Raw genomic sequence first — 14,256 nt, 5'->3', positions numbered from 1 at the left:
TTTCTCATGCAGATACATAGACCCTTCTAGAGACTATAGATTCCTATTGTTGAAATCAGATCAGCTTGAGGAGAAAAGATATGGGAATGAGTTCTGGACCTGCTAGAAACCTAGGGAGAAAGGCAGAAGGACCTGGTATTAGCACAAATTACATTTCTTTTAATATTCAAATTACAGTGAAGGGGAGTCCACATATGCTTACGTGATCCAAAGACCAGACTTTCCTGGGAATCTTTCCTCAAATATCATGTTACCCGCTGCCACCTTCCCGCTGAGACTGACTCAAGCATAACCCTGAAGGTATGACAGCCTTATCTGCTCTTGCTTACCAGGAAGCACTTCTCCCTACCATGGCCTAAGTAGCCCTAACAGCTACAATCCAAACAGCTCAAGCAATCCAAAGCAGAGCCCTGGATACTGCCTACCATCTCCAATGCTCTTCCTAGGACCAACCATGGCTGGAGGGCAGGTCTCTGCTGACTGGCTCGGGCCTCATTGGTTCATCAAATACAAGAAAGGACAGTCACATTCAAGGAAGTCCTGCAGCAAAACTGACAAAAACTGCAAAACAGCTTCGTGTGAAGTAAGAGCTGAGCTAGATGTGAGACACAAGCTGGTGCATTTTACGTTGTTCCCAGACATTTTGCAAACAGGGGCTGTTGCTCTAACAAAGATGGTGTGAGTAAGCAGTGGTTTGTGCATCTTTCTGGGTCAGTGCAGGCTCAGGTTTTAGACCCTTACTCCTGCTAGCACAAAGCACACCAGGACATAAGGAGCCACCTGGATTGAGTGTTTGATTTGGACCAGCTGGTCTACCAAAGTGGGTACTTCCAACTACTGCAGTTGCTATGGGGCTGATAAACTGAAATCTGTGAACCCATGTTGCCTGTCTTCCCTGAGATATTATTGCACGGAAGCAAAAGCCATCCACAATTAACAGACAGCCAGGGAGTAAATGTCCCCCAACCCCCAACATCTATCCCAGACAAATGAGAACATGGATGAAACAAGAGACTCTTAAAGAGCAATTTTGAATGCCTTGAATTCTTAATAAAACCTCCAAACAAGATTCTCCTAGGAGAGGACAGAAAAATGCAACTGAAATGAAGGCTTTTGGAAACAAAAAAGAAATGGCACATTTGACAAGGGTCAGCTGGCCAGGCTCCTGTGATGACAGCATTCTGGGAGTATTAATATGTACCAAGAGCTGTAAATGGTTGCAAAAATGTACATGGATTCCTTGACATAATGTACTAGCTCACACCATCTGCCACTTTCAGCAGTCGTGGCTGCATGCTTGAAATCCTTTTTAATTACTTTCACTTAACAAGGAGTTGAGCTGCAAGCTAATTTTTGAAAAGCTGCCACTGGTGTGGCTCCTTGGGGTTGTTGCTCTGGTGACCTTTAGGGATATCTAAGATGGGCAAAAATCTACTAAAGAATGCCAAGAATGTGAAAACTTTGTGTGCTAGTCCATATTGAGTACTAAATTGAGCTTCTCTTATGCTAATGCTGGCCATACACAGCAAGCACGGTGGTAGAATCCCCACATATAAACATGTAGTTTCCACAAAGTCAATTGAATGTGCTCACAGGGCAAAAAGAATTTTTAATGTAATATAGTCCTGACACATCAACCAACTGCTCTTTCTCAAGAAATTCAAGAGCTGTTCAATTCAAGAAACTGTGATTGCAACACTCCAGGAGAATATGGCAGCACTGTACTTATTAAGCTCTGATGCTCGATACCCCAAACCATGCTTCCTATATTTCCTGGTGAATATAAAATATTTTTAAAGAAAAATTTTAATTATACACAGTTTTTGCCTTGTACTTTTAAAGACTTAACCTCAAGCTTACAAGTTAAGCCTTCTTTTGACACTCTCTCCAAGTCCACAGAAAGCAAGCCTCTCTTTGGAGACTGGTGGGCATACGTGTAAGAAAACAGAATAATTATAGCTAGTGCATGTAGGGTCTCTGAGGTCAACTCTCCAACTTACAGTGGGTTTGTTTTGCTTTCCCAGGGGAGAGTCCTCTTGGCAACATTTTGCCAAAAAGTCAACTTTTAGGCCCAAATAATAGGACTTTCTAAGAGAGAGAGAAAAATCTTTCCCATCATTCAAAAAGAGCATAAGAGAGACCAATTCTAAGATCAGGGCTATATGCACCCCACATACCCTGGAGAGATATATGCAGGAACCACACATTGGCACCTAAACAGGGGCAGTCATGTAATGAGACTTCTATATATTAATAGAAGCCACAGATGTTTGTCCTTTCCTCCATGAAATGGTCTTTGGGATCTCACTGGCCAAATGGACTGATTTTCTCACCAGATTTCTTTACTCTCTGTTGGCCCCTAGATTTATTCACCATAAAATGAGCTTGTTTCCCATCGTGTCTCAAATACATCTTGTGATGGTTAATCTTATGTCTCAACTTGACTGGACCAATCATTTGGTCAAACATTCTGGGTGTGTCTGTAAGGGTGTTTTGGGATGAGATTAACATTTGAATCTAGGCAAAGTAAAGCAGATTGCCTTCCCTAATGTGAGGGGACCTCATCCAATCAGTAGAAAGCCTGACTAGAACAAAAAGGCCGAATCAGAGGGAACTCCTTCTACCTGAGAGCTTGAGTTGGGACACGAATCTCTTTCTGTCTTCAGACTTGAACTGTAACTTTGGCTCTTCTCGGGTCTCAATGATGCTGGCTTTAGACTGGAACCACTGACATTCCGGGTTCTCAGGCCTTTGGACTCAGACTAGAACTACACCTGAGGCTCACCTGACTATAGATTTTGGGGACTTCACAGCCTCCATAATCATGTGAGCCGATTCCTTATAATAATAAGTCTCTACACACACACACACACACACACACACACACACACACACACACTCACACACCCTATTCACCAGTTTCTCTGGAGAACCCTGACTGAGACATGTATCTATAGCCAGAATAATATCTGTGGTGGTTTGCACATCAGACTAGGTCTCAAACTGACTACATCCATCAGAAGAGACTAGAATATGCCCTGGTAACAAGCAATTCCAAAAGCTCAGGGACTCATAGCCACAATGGTCATAACTCACAATACATACCCATCTCAGGTCAGGAGAGGAGCTCATGTCATTGCAGTGACTCAGAGAAGTAGGTGGATGGAGCACACACACCCCCAACCCCCACCAGACCTTGCTGGTCACTGCGCCCGGGGAAAAGGAAGCCCTGGACAGTCTTGCACCAGGAATGTAACATTCCAGTCTAGAAAAGACAAACAGTCCTTTCACTTACAACTCATTGACCTGGGCTGGTGCATGGTCCTATCTGCCAACTGGGGAACAGGACGTACAACCCTACCATGTGCCTGGAAGGAGATAGTTGGTAAGGACTGTTTGACTGCTATATGCATTTAAGAGGTGACTCTCACTTCCTCTGCTGTCTTCTCTAGTTGTCTTAAAAGCTGCAAAGCTCTATTTGTCCAGATCCGGTAAACTCATTGCTAGAACAGTAAAAAAAAACAAAAAAAACAAAAAAACCTTGGACTGGTAGGTTATCCAGTTAGTAAATTTTCATTGAAATAAGTAAGTAAGCAAGCAAACACACAAATGTTAAACCCTCAGGGTGGCCTGAGATTATTCTTGAACACTTCAGCTTTGCCACATTGTAGTCAAAAAGCATTACTGCCCAGAATAAAATGGTGTTCCTTGCAGGAGCCTTCTATCCCTATCTTCTACCCCACTTTGTGGACAATGAGCTTTCCAGAATTCTTATCTTATAGTCTCTATTCTTGAGTTTAATTCTCTTACATTTCCCCAAGATCTCTATCTTCCTTCCATTCCAAGAACTGGTGTTTTTCAGGTGGAACATACCATTTATCTTAAGAGCGTTATTACATAAATCATAGAGCAAGGCAGTGGAAGGGTAGCCTCAAAAATCAGAATTCCTTGATTTTATGGATGAGAAAACCGAGGCCCAGAACAGGAAAGTTATTTTTTAAGATCAGAGTCAAAACTCCTAACTACTAGCCCAATTCGCTTTTTACTAAATCACATGCCACCGTGGAGAGACCAGAAAAGGGATTTATTTTGCCCAAGAAGCACAGAAAAAAACTCTACAGGGGCTAGGACTGTGAAACACAGGGAGAGAAAAGACAACAGAAGTTGAAAATCAGTGATGTTTAAGGAAAAAAACCTAGCAATGCTTTTCCATATTCAAGATTTCCAAAAACTGTGGTACAAAGCTTATGACTTACCCGCCCCATTCATCCTTTTTCACTCTCTTGACTCACCCACAAAAAGAAATGAGCTAGAATACCTGAAACTAACATAATATTGTATACCAACTAGACTTAAATTAAACTGAAAATAAAAAATATTTAAAACCAAAGAAATGAGCTAAACACAACAACAACAAAAGCAGAACATGCAACCGTTTCATTTAGGATTTGAGTGCAGCTGGGTTATAAAAGGAAATCACCACTCATTCCTTCTGAAGGTACAAGGGAAACACAGGAGTTCCTGCAGCCTCAAGCCCACCCTTACTAGTATTGAAGTTTCCTTTATGAGAAGTGTTTTCCCAAGCAGTCGTATTATTATTTACGTTCCTAAAGACTAGTGCAGAAATCAAGATAAATATCTCTCACCTTAGACACCTACCTCTTCATAAGCACAATTACATTCTAACCTCTCTTCCATCTCTTTGATATTTGACATATATTTAAATATCAGTCCTATAGAATCACTGCATAATCTTGGAGAGGGTAATAGTCATGCAAATAATAATCCTAGATTAGGAACTGGGGGGGTAAAGGCAGTGTTCACTCCAGGTCTTCATTTGAAAGGCTCAATCTGTAACCTGTCCTGTCCTCTGCAGTTCCCTTGATTACATATAGTACATGTTGTGGCTTTCAATGGAAGGCACAAAGCATGTTAGAGACCCTACGAAAGTGTTCCCTTCAGAATTCTCACTAACAACAGAGACCCTGATTAATATACCACAGTTCGTAGAGATATGATGAAACCTGAGGTGTCACTGACACCAGTAGAGTAACTAGTCAAGTTGTGATGTGAACTGGCTCAGAGTTAGAATTTTAACTACCACACAGAAAAGAAATCAGCATTTTTCAGTCCCCTGTTGTCACGGGGGTGTGTAGTGCTGGCCTACGCTGCAGAGCTGTGGTTGGAAACATGTAAAGCCCCTGAAAGGGGAGTCTTGTTTTCCAAACCTTTGGAAAACTGGCAGGGCCTTTGCAGTGTTGTCCATCTGGGTGATTATGTACAGCTGGGATGAACACAGCGAGGGCTTCAGCCTGGGACGTCCACCTTCATGGTCAAACACCCAACAGAGAAAGAGTCACCAGATGACTGCATGGGCCAGATTCCACTTCTGATCTAGAAGGTAAACCTGAGCACAGGCTTCCAGAAGAGAAAAGAGGAAGGAAAGTATTTTCCTTTCATTGAGAGAATTAAGAGCTTGCCTTGGGGGAGGAGGGGGTTGCACTTGTAAATAGGTGCTTGTTGTTCATACCTGTGAAACACACACACACACACACACACACACACACACCTTTTCTTTGCTGTGCTTTGCAGAGCAGCATGACCCAACTTTATAGGATTTCCTCTCCATTCCATGGGTAGAAACCCCACCTCTCACACATCTCAGAGGCCCAAAAGCCTATTCCAGATGGTTAAAACAAACTCCCTTCATTTAACTTGAATTTATATCAAGATTTTTATATAGTAGATTTGGGCCTAGAGGCAGTAAGCAAGGAGATTTTGTTCTTCTACATGTATTCTTTTTAGACCCCTGCTCTTCTTTGACCTCTTCCCTCTGGATCATACTTGCAGAATTTCCCTGCAGACACATTACAATCAAGCAGTTCTTAAGAAATCCATTAATACTTGCAAGCGTGCTCTTAACAGGTGAGAGGGATTTCTTCTCTTGGGCAGGGAGCAGTCTGGGCCAGGGATAAAGCACAAGCAGGAGAGCTTGTTAAATCCAGTTCCTTTTCTCAATGGCATGGGCCAGTCATTTCACTGCTCTGGGCCACTGTTTCCTCAACTGTTAAAAGAGGGACCTGATTACTGCTCCTAGGTCCCGCTGAGGATGTTATAGAAATGAAAGGATATGAACTCCCTTGGTGGAAAAGGTATTATACAAAAATTGGGTGTTATTAATCAATTAAGGGAGAGGTTTTAAAAGAAACGGTTGAGAAGGGAAGATGAGAGAAAAAGAAAGATAGAGACAGTATAAAGAAAAAGATACCTTTGTGACAACATGGATGGATCTTGAGAGTGTAATGCTGAGCGAAATAAGTCAGACAGAGAAAGCAGAGAACCATGTGATTTCACTGACATGTGGTATATAAACCAAAAACAACAAAAGAACAAGACAAACAAATGAGAAACAGAAACTCATAGACACAGACAATAGTATAGTGGTTACCAGAGGGTAAGGGGGGTGGGAGATGAGGGTAAGGGGGGTGGGGGGTGGAGGGTGGGAGATGAGGACAAAAGGGATCAAATATAAGGTGATGGAAGGAGAACTGACTCTGGGTGGTGAGCACACAATAGGATTTATAGATGATGTAATACAGAATTATGCACCTGAAATCTATGTAATTTTACTAACAATTGTCACCCCAATAAACTTTAATTTAAAAAAAAAACTTTTTAAAAATTTTTTAAAAAATGATAGTATAAATTAAAAAACAACAACTATAAACCAATAGTTCTCAAAGTGTGGTCTGGGGAACCTCTGGAGGCCTCAAGGCCTGTTCAGGGGGTCTATAAGGTCTAAACTCTGTTCACAATAATATAGTATTACATATCATACATATTTGTCATTATAAAATATAAAATAATATATAATTATTTTAATGTAATGTTTGCCTTTTTCACTCTCTCACAATACAGTGAAGTTTCTAGAGGCTACAGGACATGTGATGCTATCACTCCAATAGCTAACTTAATAGATGTTTCAGTATTCTTCTGTTTACTAGATTTTCATAACTAAGTTTGTTCTCAGTATATCTACAGTGCTTTGAGTAGCTATCTTCAGTTATATTTCCTGGTATAACTGATATGCTTCATTATCACCCAATAAACCATTATTTTGAAATCTTAAAAAACTATATACATAGTATAAGCAAATTCATGAGTAGAATTATCCATCTTCAGAAGAGCTGTTGGAAATGTTGCCTACTCTGTGGGATGTTAATAGGCGTCATGGAATAAAAACATTCTAGCAATCCCATCCTTGGGCCCATGCAGACTCAGACTTGAGTAATAGAGGCCTAGCTCTGGCCCTCCCCTCGCTGTGACCTTCAAGGCAAGGAGTCCACAGGCCCAAGGAGACATGTCTACTCAGAAACCCCTCCTTCTGAGTAGCCCTCACTCTGCATGCACATTCAGTCCCCAAGCTCCTAGGAAGCAGCTCAGATGTAGATATGGAACGAGAGTGTCCACATACATATACCAGAAGTTTCTTGTCATATGGGATGGCAACCAGGGGAGGTATGGGAGAAAGAACAGATCAAAGGTAGGGTCAAGGAATAGCACTCCCAATGAAGGAGTCTAAGGAGTCCAGGAACTCTCAATTCAAACATGAATTTCCAGGTAATTAGGAAGGTATATTTGTCAAGAGAGGAAGATATCGTATATTTTACAGAATAGTTTATTAGCTTAATTTGTAACCTTGAAATGTTTACATGTATGGTGTATGGACCTCCATTTACACTCTTGGCAGGGCCCTGAAAATATTAGGAGTGGGCCTAGAATCCAAGGTCAATTAAGTTTAGGAAACACTGAGATAAACATAGTTAAACAGACTTTTTTTAAGTGGACGATATCTCGGAGTCTTAAATATGCATCATGCATTATGCATATCCACGAAGGGATTATGCCATATCTCCTTCATTCCAAAATGCACATTTTAACATTTCCAAAATCAGAATGCATCTGACAATTGTAGGCAGCCAGAAAACAGCTGTGGCTGAACATATGCATTAAAATTTGCATAGTGGGTATCAGTGGCTTGGAAGAAAACCCCAGAGACAATAGTGGAGCATGTTTTGAAGAAATGTTGCATCACCCAAAATCTTGATGACCTAGAAGACTAAAAGCTTGTGGAAAACACACACACACACACACACACACATCAATGACTCGGAGTAAAAAAATAATTCAGAAGAGTTGAACTCAACATGAAGTGTGAGGGAAACTAAGCAATTTAATTTGCTTAAATGTTCTGCCATAGATTGATACAAGAGTGATTATAATACAAATCTGTATCTAAATAAATATTACACCACTTTTTCAATAAGTAAAAAATAAAAATTCCAAGTGCTAAGAAAGAGTTGTTTCGCAGTTTAGTTGGTAGCGGTTTGTCTTTCTTAGTTGAACATAAAGTAATGGTATGTATTTATTTAATGGCATTTTAGATTCTCTGAAATACAATAGCACGTAAAGTTTTCCAGATGTCTTTGAACAGGGAGGGCTTTTCCGTCTAATCATTACATGAGATACACATTTTCTGGAGCATGCTTTGAAAAGGCTGCATTAGATCACGAAATATTGAAAGGCAGGGTTGAAAGGGGCTTCAGAACACCCCAATATCTCATTTTGAAGATAGGGAAACTGAGGCATTGAAGGAGAAGTTTACACAGCACATAAATGACAGATGTAGAACAAGAGCCAGCTGTCCCCACTCCTCATAGGAAAATTTTAATCCCTACGTCAATTGAATCTTCCTGGTTTATACCAAACTGATATTTTCTGAGCCAACAAGAATTGGTCAATGAATATTCTGCGCTTTGGTGTCTTGCATATTCAAAACTTGTTTATGATTTGTCAATCATCAATTAAAAAAACTGAAATGGTTGACAAAAAAAAAGAAAATTCATCCAGAGGTCTACGAGCTCACAGAATCACAACACTCAACAAACCAGAAGCAGAATGAACTTAAAGAAAACTGCACCAAGATATCATAATCAAATTTCTAAGAGCAAGTGATTAAAAAAAAGAATCTGAAAGCATTCAGAGAAAACCAATAAAGATAAATTAAAGGTAACAGAATAAGAAAAAGATATCATGCAAACACCGATCAAATGAAAGCTGGAGTGATTTTATTAATAGTAGACAAAGCAGACTTTAGAACAGGAATACTACCTGGAATCCTCTAATGACATTTCTAATATTATTGGGCAGATATTACAATATCTAATAGCTAATGATAAAAAGGTAAATCATCAAGAAGATCTAACAGTCCTAAATGTATATGCCCAATAAGAGAGTTTCAAAATATATGAAGCAAAAAAGTGGCAGAACTACAAAAAGAAAAAGATAAATCCACAGTATATCATGAGATTTCAACAATCCTCTCACAGTAATCGAAAAAGTAGCGAGAAAACCTGTAAGAGTACAACTGGATGTACAGAAATGCACGCACACAACTCTTCGGAAAAGCCCGATTTGAATCTGGGTTATGTCACTATAACGTAGCAATAACAGACTCTAGAGGTAGTGCTCAGTAGAGGGTCCTGTCAAGTTTTACATGTGTCTCAGCTTATGATGAGCATGAAACAATTCATGAGTCATTAACCATGGGCTCTCCACCTCTGCCCAAAGCATTTGAGAATCTAACAGGAGCTTTTACAGGGAGCTGATTGTTGAATGACTGAAATATGTATGGCCTCTTTCTTGGGGAAACAACGCCATTAGGACACAGAGGGTAAAATATTCTTACTCCCTTTGCTGTATTGTGTATTTCTGGAGGATGCTAAATGCATGCTATATGATTCTCCATGTGGTACATGGATACTGTCAAGGCCCCAGTGAATCATGCCTCCTTGTATGTACATACGCCCATGTGTAGTTCCCGCCCACAATGACTGTTGTGTTAATCCTGTGACTTCATTTGGCCAATGGGACTTCAGCAAACATGCCACCAGCAGAGGCTTAAAAAGCAACTGTGAATTGGGGATTACTCTCTCTCTTGATCTTTCTGGAACCCAGCCACCATGTAAAGAAGACTAGGCTATGCTCCTCGAGACATGTGGCCCAGTTGACAGCCAAGCACTGGCTACCAGACATGTAACTTAGGCCATCTTAGACAGCCAGCTCTGTCGAGCAACAGGAAGTGACCCCAGATGAGACCAGCAGAAGCCCAGCCCAAATAGCTGACCCACAGAATTGTGCACAACAAAATGATTGCTTTAAGTTTGGGGGTGGTTTACTAGGCAGCAAGCAGTAACTTGTTAAACCCCAAGCACAGCCAGCTCTGCACCAAGTAAGACAAAAGTGGTACCTACCCTTCTAGTTACTCAAAGGAGAGACAGAAAATGTCTCATTAATATTGCCTAGGAATTCAGGCTTAACCTCTTCTGATGTAGCCCTTCTCTCAGCCCAGCAAATCAATGTTAATAAAACACACGTGCTGGAAATCCCCTGATGCCCTTCTAGGCGGAACTTTTTAGTTAGGAGAAGAAAAAGAAACTTAATTTGAAGCTTTAATAACCTCCCAATTAGGTTGTTTCTGTTGGCATTAATATTTAATCATGACATTACCGTGACTATTTTAGAATTGGACTGAAATTAAGTAAAAATGTTTGATCATAAATAATTTCATTATTAAAGATTATCTTGGTTATATATGTTCCTGTGCCCATCTTTTATTAAGTTTACTTTTCATGTTGACATTTTTAAGGGCATAATTGTATGTTTTCATTCTTAGTAATATTGTTACCATATATTAATTATGGCACAGTGCCAGGAACACTAGTAATAAAATTCATTGGTTTTTCTGCTTTAAGAGCCAGCAATAGGCTCTCTCTCCTCTACAACTAACGAATAGATGATAAGCTTAGCTTTACATTGATTCCCTGAATTATTGTCTCTTTTTCTTAATTTGTGCATATACACCATTGGTCTTGATTTATGGAAAAACCAGTGTGAAGAAGAGTGGGAAGGATGGTTATCTTTGCCCTGTTTTCAAGAGTTTCCTGGAGGCCACATGTAGCACCAGAGGAAAGGCAATATGTAGACAGAATAATGGTCCCCCAAAGATGTCTACATCTTAATCCCCAGAACCTGTGAATATGTTACCTTACGTGGCAAAGGGACTTTGCAAATGTAATTAAGGACCTGGAAATGGAGAGATTATCCTAGATTATCTGTGTGGGCTCAATGGAATCACAGGGTCCTCAAAAGTGGAAAAGGGAGGCAGGAGAGAGAGTCAGAGAAGAAGATATGGCAATGGAAGCAGGGTCAGAGTGATACCATCTGAGAGACTCAGCCCACCATTGCTGACTTTGAAGCTGGAGGAAGGGGCCATGCATTAAGGAATGAGGAAAGCCTCTAGAAGCTGAAACAGGCAAGAAAACAGATTCTTTCCTAAAGCCTCAGGCAAGGAATGCAACCCTGCTTACACCTTGATTTTAGCCTAGTGAGCCCCACAGAAGACTTCCGGCCTGCAGAACTATAAAAGATCTGTACTGTTTTAAAGCCACTAAATTTGTGGTAATTTGTTACAGCAGCTGTAGGAAACTGATACAGGCGGTAAGTATTCCCTGGAGCAGCTCGCTTTGAATCTGGGCAATCCCACTTATGGGCTGTGTAAGGAGGTAAGTCATTTAACCTCTCTAAGCTTCCATTTTCACATCTATAAAGTATGCATAATAGCAGTGATTTCATAAGATTATCAGGATAATTAAATGAGGTAATTTGCATAAAGCTCTTAGCACGTTGTCTAGCACTTTTAAAGTACTTGTTAAAGGTCAATTATTGTTACCATTATTCAAACTTGCAGTGGCTGACTTGTTCACACCTCTTTGTGCCCTGCCCTGGTAGAGGATCCCATCGCCTGCCCATCGGCAACTCACATGCAGAGCCCTCTAGGTGGTGTGTGCTCCCTGCCCATTGTCAGGCTTGGCCATGGGACTTCTTTGGCCCACTGTGAGCAGAACTGAGCCAAGCCACATCCAAGGGGAAGCTTTCAGAGCAAGTGCACAGTTTGGCTCAGCCTCTTATTCTTTTCTCATTGTGACAAGAAAGACATTTCCTAAATAAGGGCTGTTCCTTCCACCTGAGTCCTGGCTGAGAAATTACATGGCATAGAGCCACAGCACATGTAACAAGAGATATAAGTATTTATTGATATAAGTCATTGTGAATTTGGGGTTCGTTTGTTTTCATGTAATGTTGACAAACAACACACCGCTCATAGATATTGTCATAGAGTCTGTCAGCACATGTGTGCGCACACACACACGCACACACATGCACATACCTTCCCCCAGACTATCTATAAGAACTACACTTTGCTCACAACTATTTTGACACATTAGTATTCTGTGACCCCAGGGCCCCTAACCATAGTTAATCTAAGCACAGATGGATCCTTGGGCCTACTTGGGCCAAATAAATTTCCTTTCCAAGAAAAATTTGGAATTTTGTGACTTACAGGAAGCTAGACAAGCTCTGCCTATGTCTAGAACTAAGGGATTTGGGAAGAGGAGGAAATCTTAGGAATTATGGCCTGATCATCTTGGACCTTGCCGTTGGAGAAAGAGAAGTTAGATCTGCCGGGAAAGAAAAGTACATGCACGATGAGAAGAAATGGCTGACTGAGTCCCTAATAATTTTCTAATTCCTGGACTGGGACCACCCTGAGGCCTTGGGCACCATGAGGTAGTCCAGTCTCCTTTCAATCTATCCCCCTTCCTACTGAAGTAAGCTCAAGGTGGTGTCCAGAACCTTAAACCAAAAGCATCTTGGCCAAGACCAAGTTCTTTTTTTTTTCATAATTAAATATTTTTTTAATTTGTATTAAATTTATTGGGGTGACATTGGTTAGTAAAATTATATAGGTTTCAAGTGTATATTTCTATGATACATCATCTATATATTGCATTGTATGTTCACCACCCAGAGTCAGTTCTCCTTCCATCACCATATATTTGACCCCTTTTTCTCTCTTGTACTTCCTCTCCCCCCTTACCCTCTGGTAACCACTAAACTGTTGTCTGTGTCTATGAGTTTTTCCTTGTTTGTGTTATTCATTTGTTGCTTTCAGTTTTACATCCACATATGAGTGAAATCATTTGGTTCTCAAGTTTTTGTGTCTGACTTATTTCGCTTAGCATGATAATATCAAGATCCATCCATGTTGTCACAAATGGCAGTATTTCATCTTTTCTTATGGTTGAGTAATACTCCATTGTATATCTGTACCACATCTTCATTCAATCATCTATCGAAGGACACTTTGTTTCCATGTCTTAGCCACAGTGAATAATGCTGCAATGAACATAGGGGTACATGTATCTTTACAGATAAATGTTTTCAGATTTTTGGGGTAGATACCCAGAAGAGGACTTGCTGGGTTGTATGGTAATTCTATTCTTCATTTTTTGAGGAAATGCCGTACTGTTTTCCATTGCGGCTGTACCAATTTATATTCCCACCAGCAGTGTCTGAGGGTTCCTTTTTCTCCACAACCTCTCCAACACTTGTTATTCCTCATCTTGTTGACACAAGCCATTCTAACAGGTGTGAGGTTTATATCTCATGGTGGTTTTGATTTGCATTTTCCTGATAGCTAGTGAAGCTGAGCATCTTATCATATATCTGTTGGCTGTTTGTATGTCTTCTTGGGAGAAGTCCTCAGGTCCTCTGCCCATTTATTAATTGGATTGTTTGTTTTTTTGTTGTTGAGTTGTATGAGTTTTTTATATTTTTTGGATATTAGCCACTTAACAAAGATGTTATTTGCAAATATCTTCTCCCATTCAGTTGGTTGTCTCTTTGTTTTGTTGATAGTTTCTTTTGTGGTGCAGAGACTTTCTAGTTTGATATACCGTGTTTCCCCGAAAATAAGACCTAGCCAGACAATCAGCTCTAATGCATCTTTTGGAGCAAAAATTAATATAATACCCAGTATTATATTATATTACTATTATTATACCCTGTATTATATTGTATTATATTATATTATATTATATTATATTATATTATATTATATTATATTATATTGTATTATATTATATTATACCTGGTCTTATTTTACTATAAGACTGGGTCTTATATTAATTTTTGCTCCAAAGGATGCATTAGAGCTGATTGTCCAGCTAGGTCTTATTTCGGGGAAACAGAGTAGTTCCATTCATTTACTTTTGCTTTTACTTCCTTTGCCTTTGAGGTCAAATTCGTAAAATCCTCTGAACACAAGGTCCGTAAGTTTATCTATGCTTTCTT

This window comes from Rhinolophus sinicus, linkage group LG11, assembly GCF_036562045.2.
Source record: "Rhinolophus sinicus isolate RSC01 linkage group LG11, ASM3656204v1, whole genome shotgun sequence".
Classification (NCBI taxonomy): domain Eukaryota; kingdom Metazoa; phylum Chordata; class Mammalia; order Chiroptera; family Rhinolophidae; genus Rhinolophus; species Rhinolophus sinicus.
Note: the sequence above shows the minus strand (reverse complement) of the source record.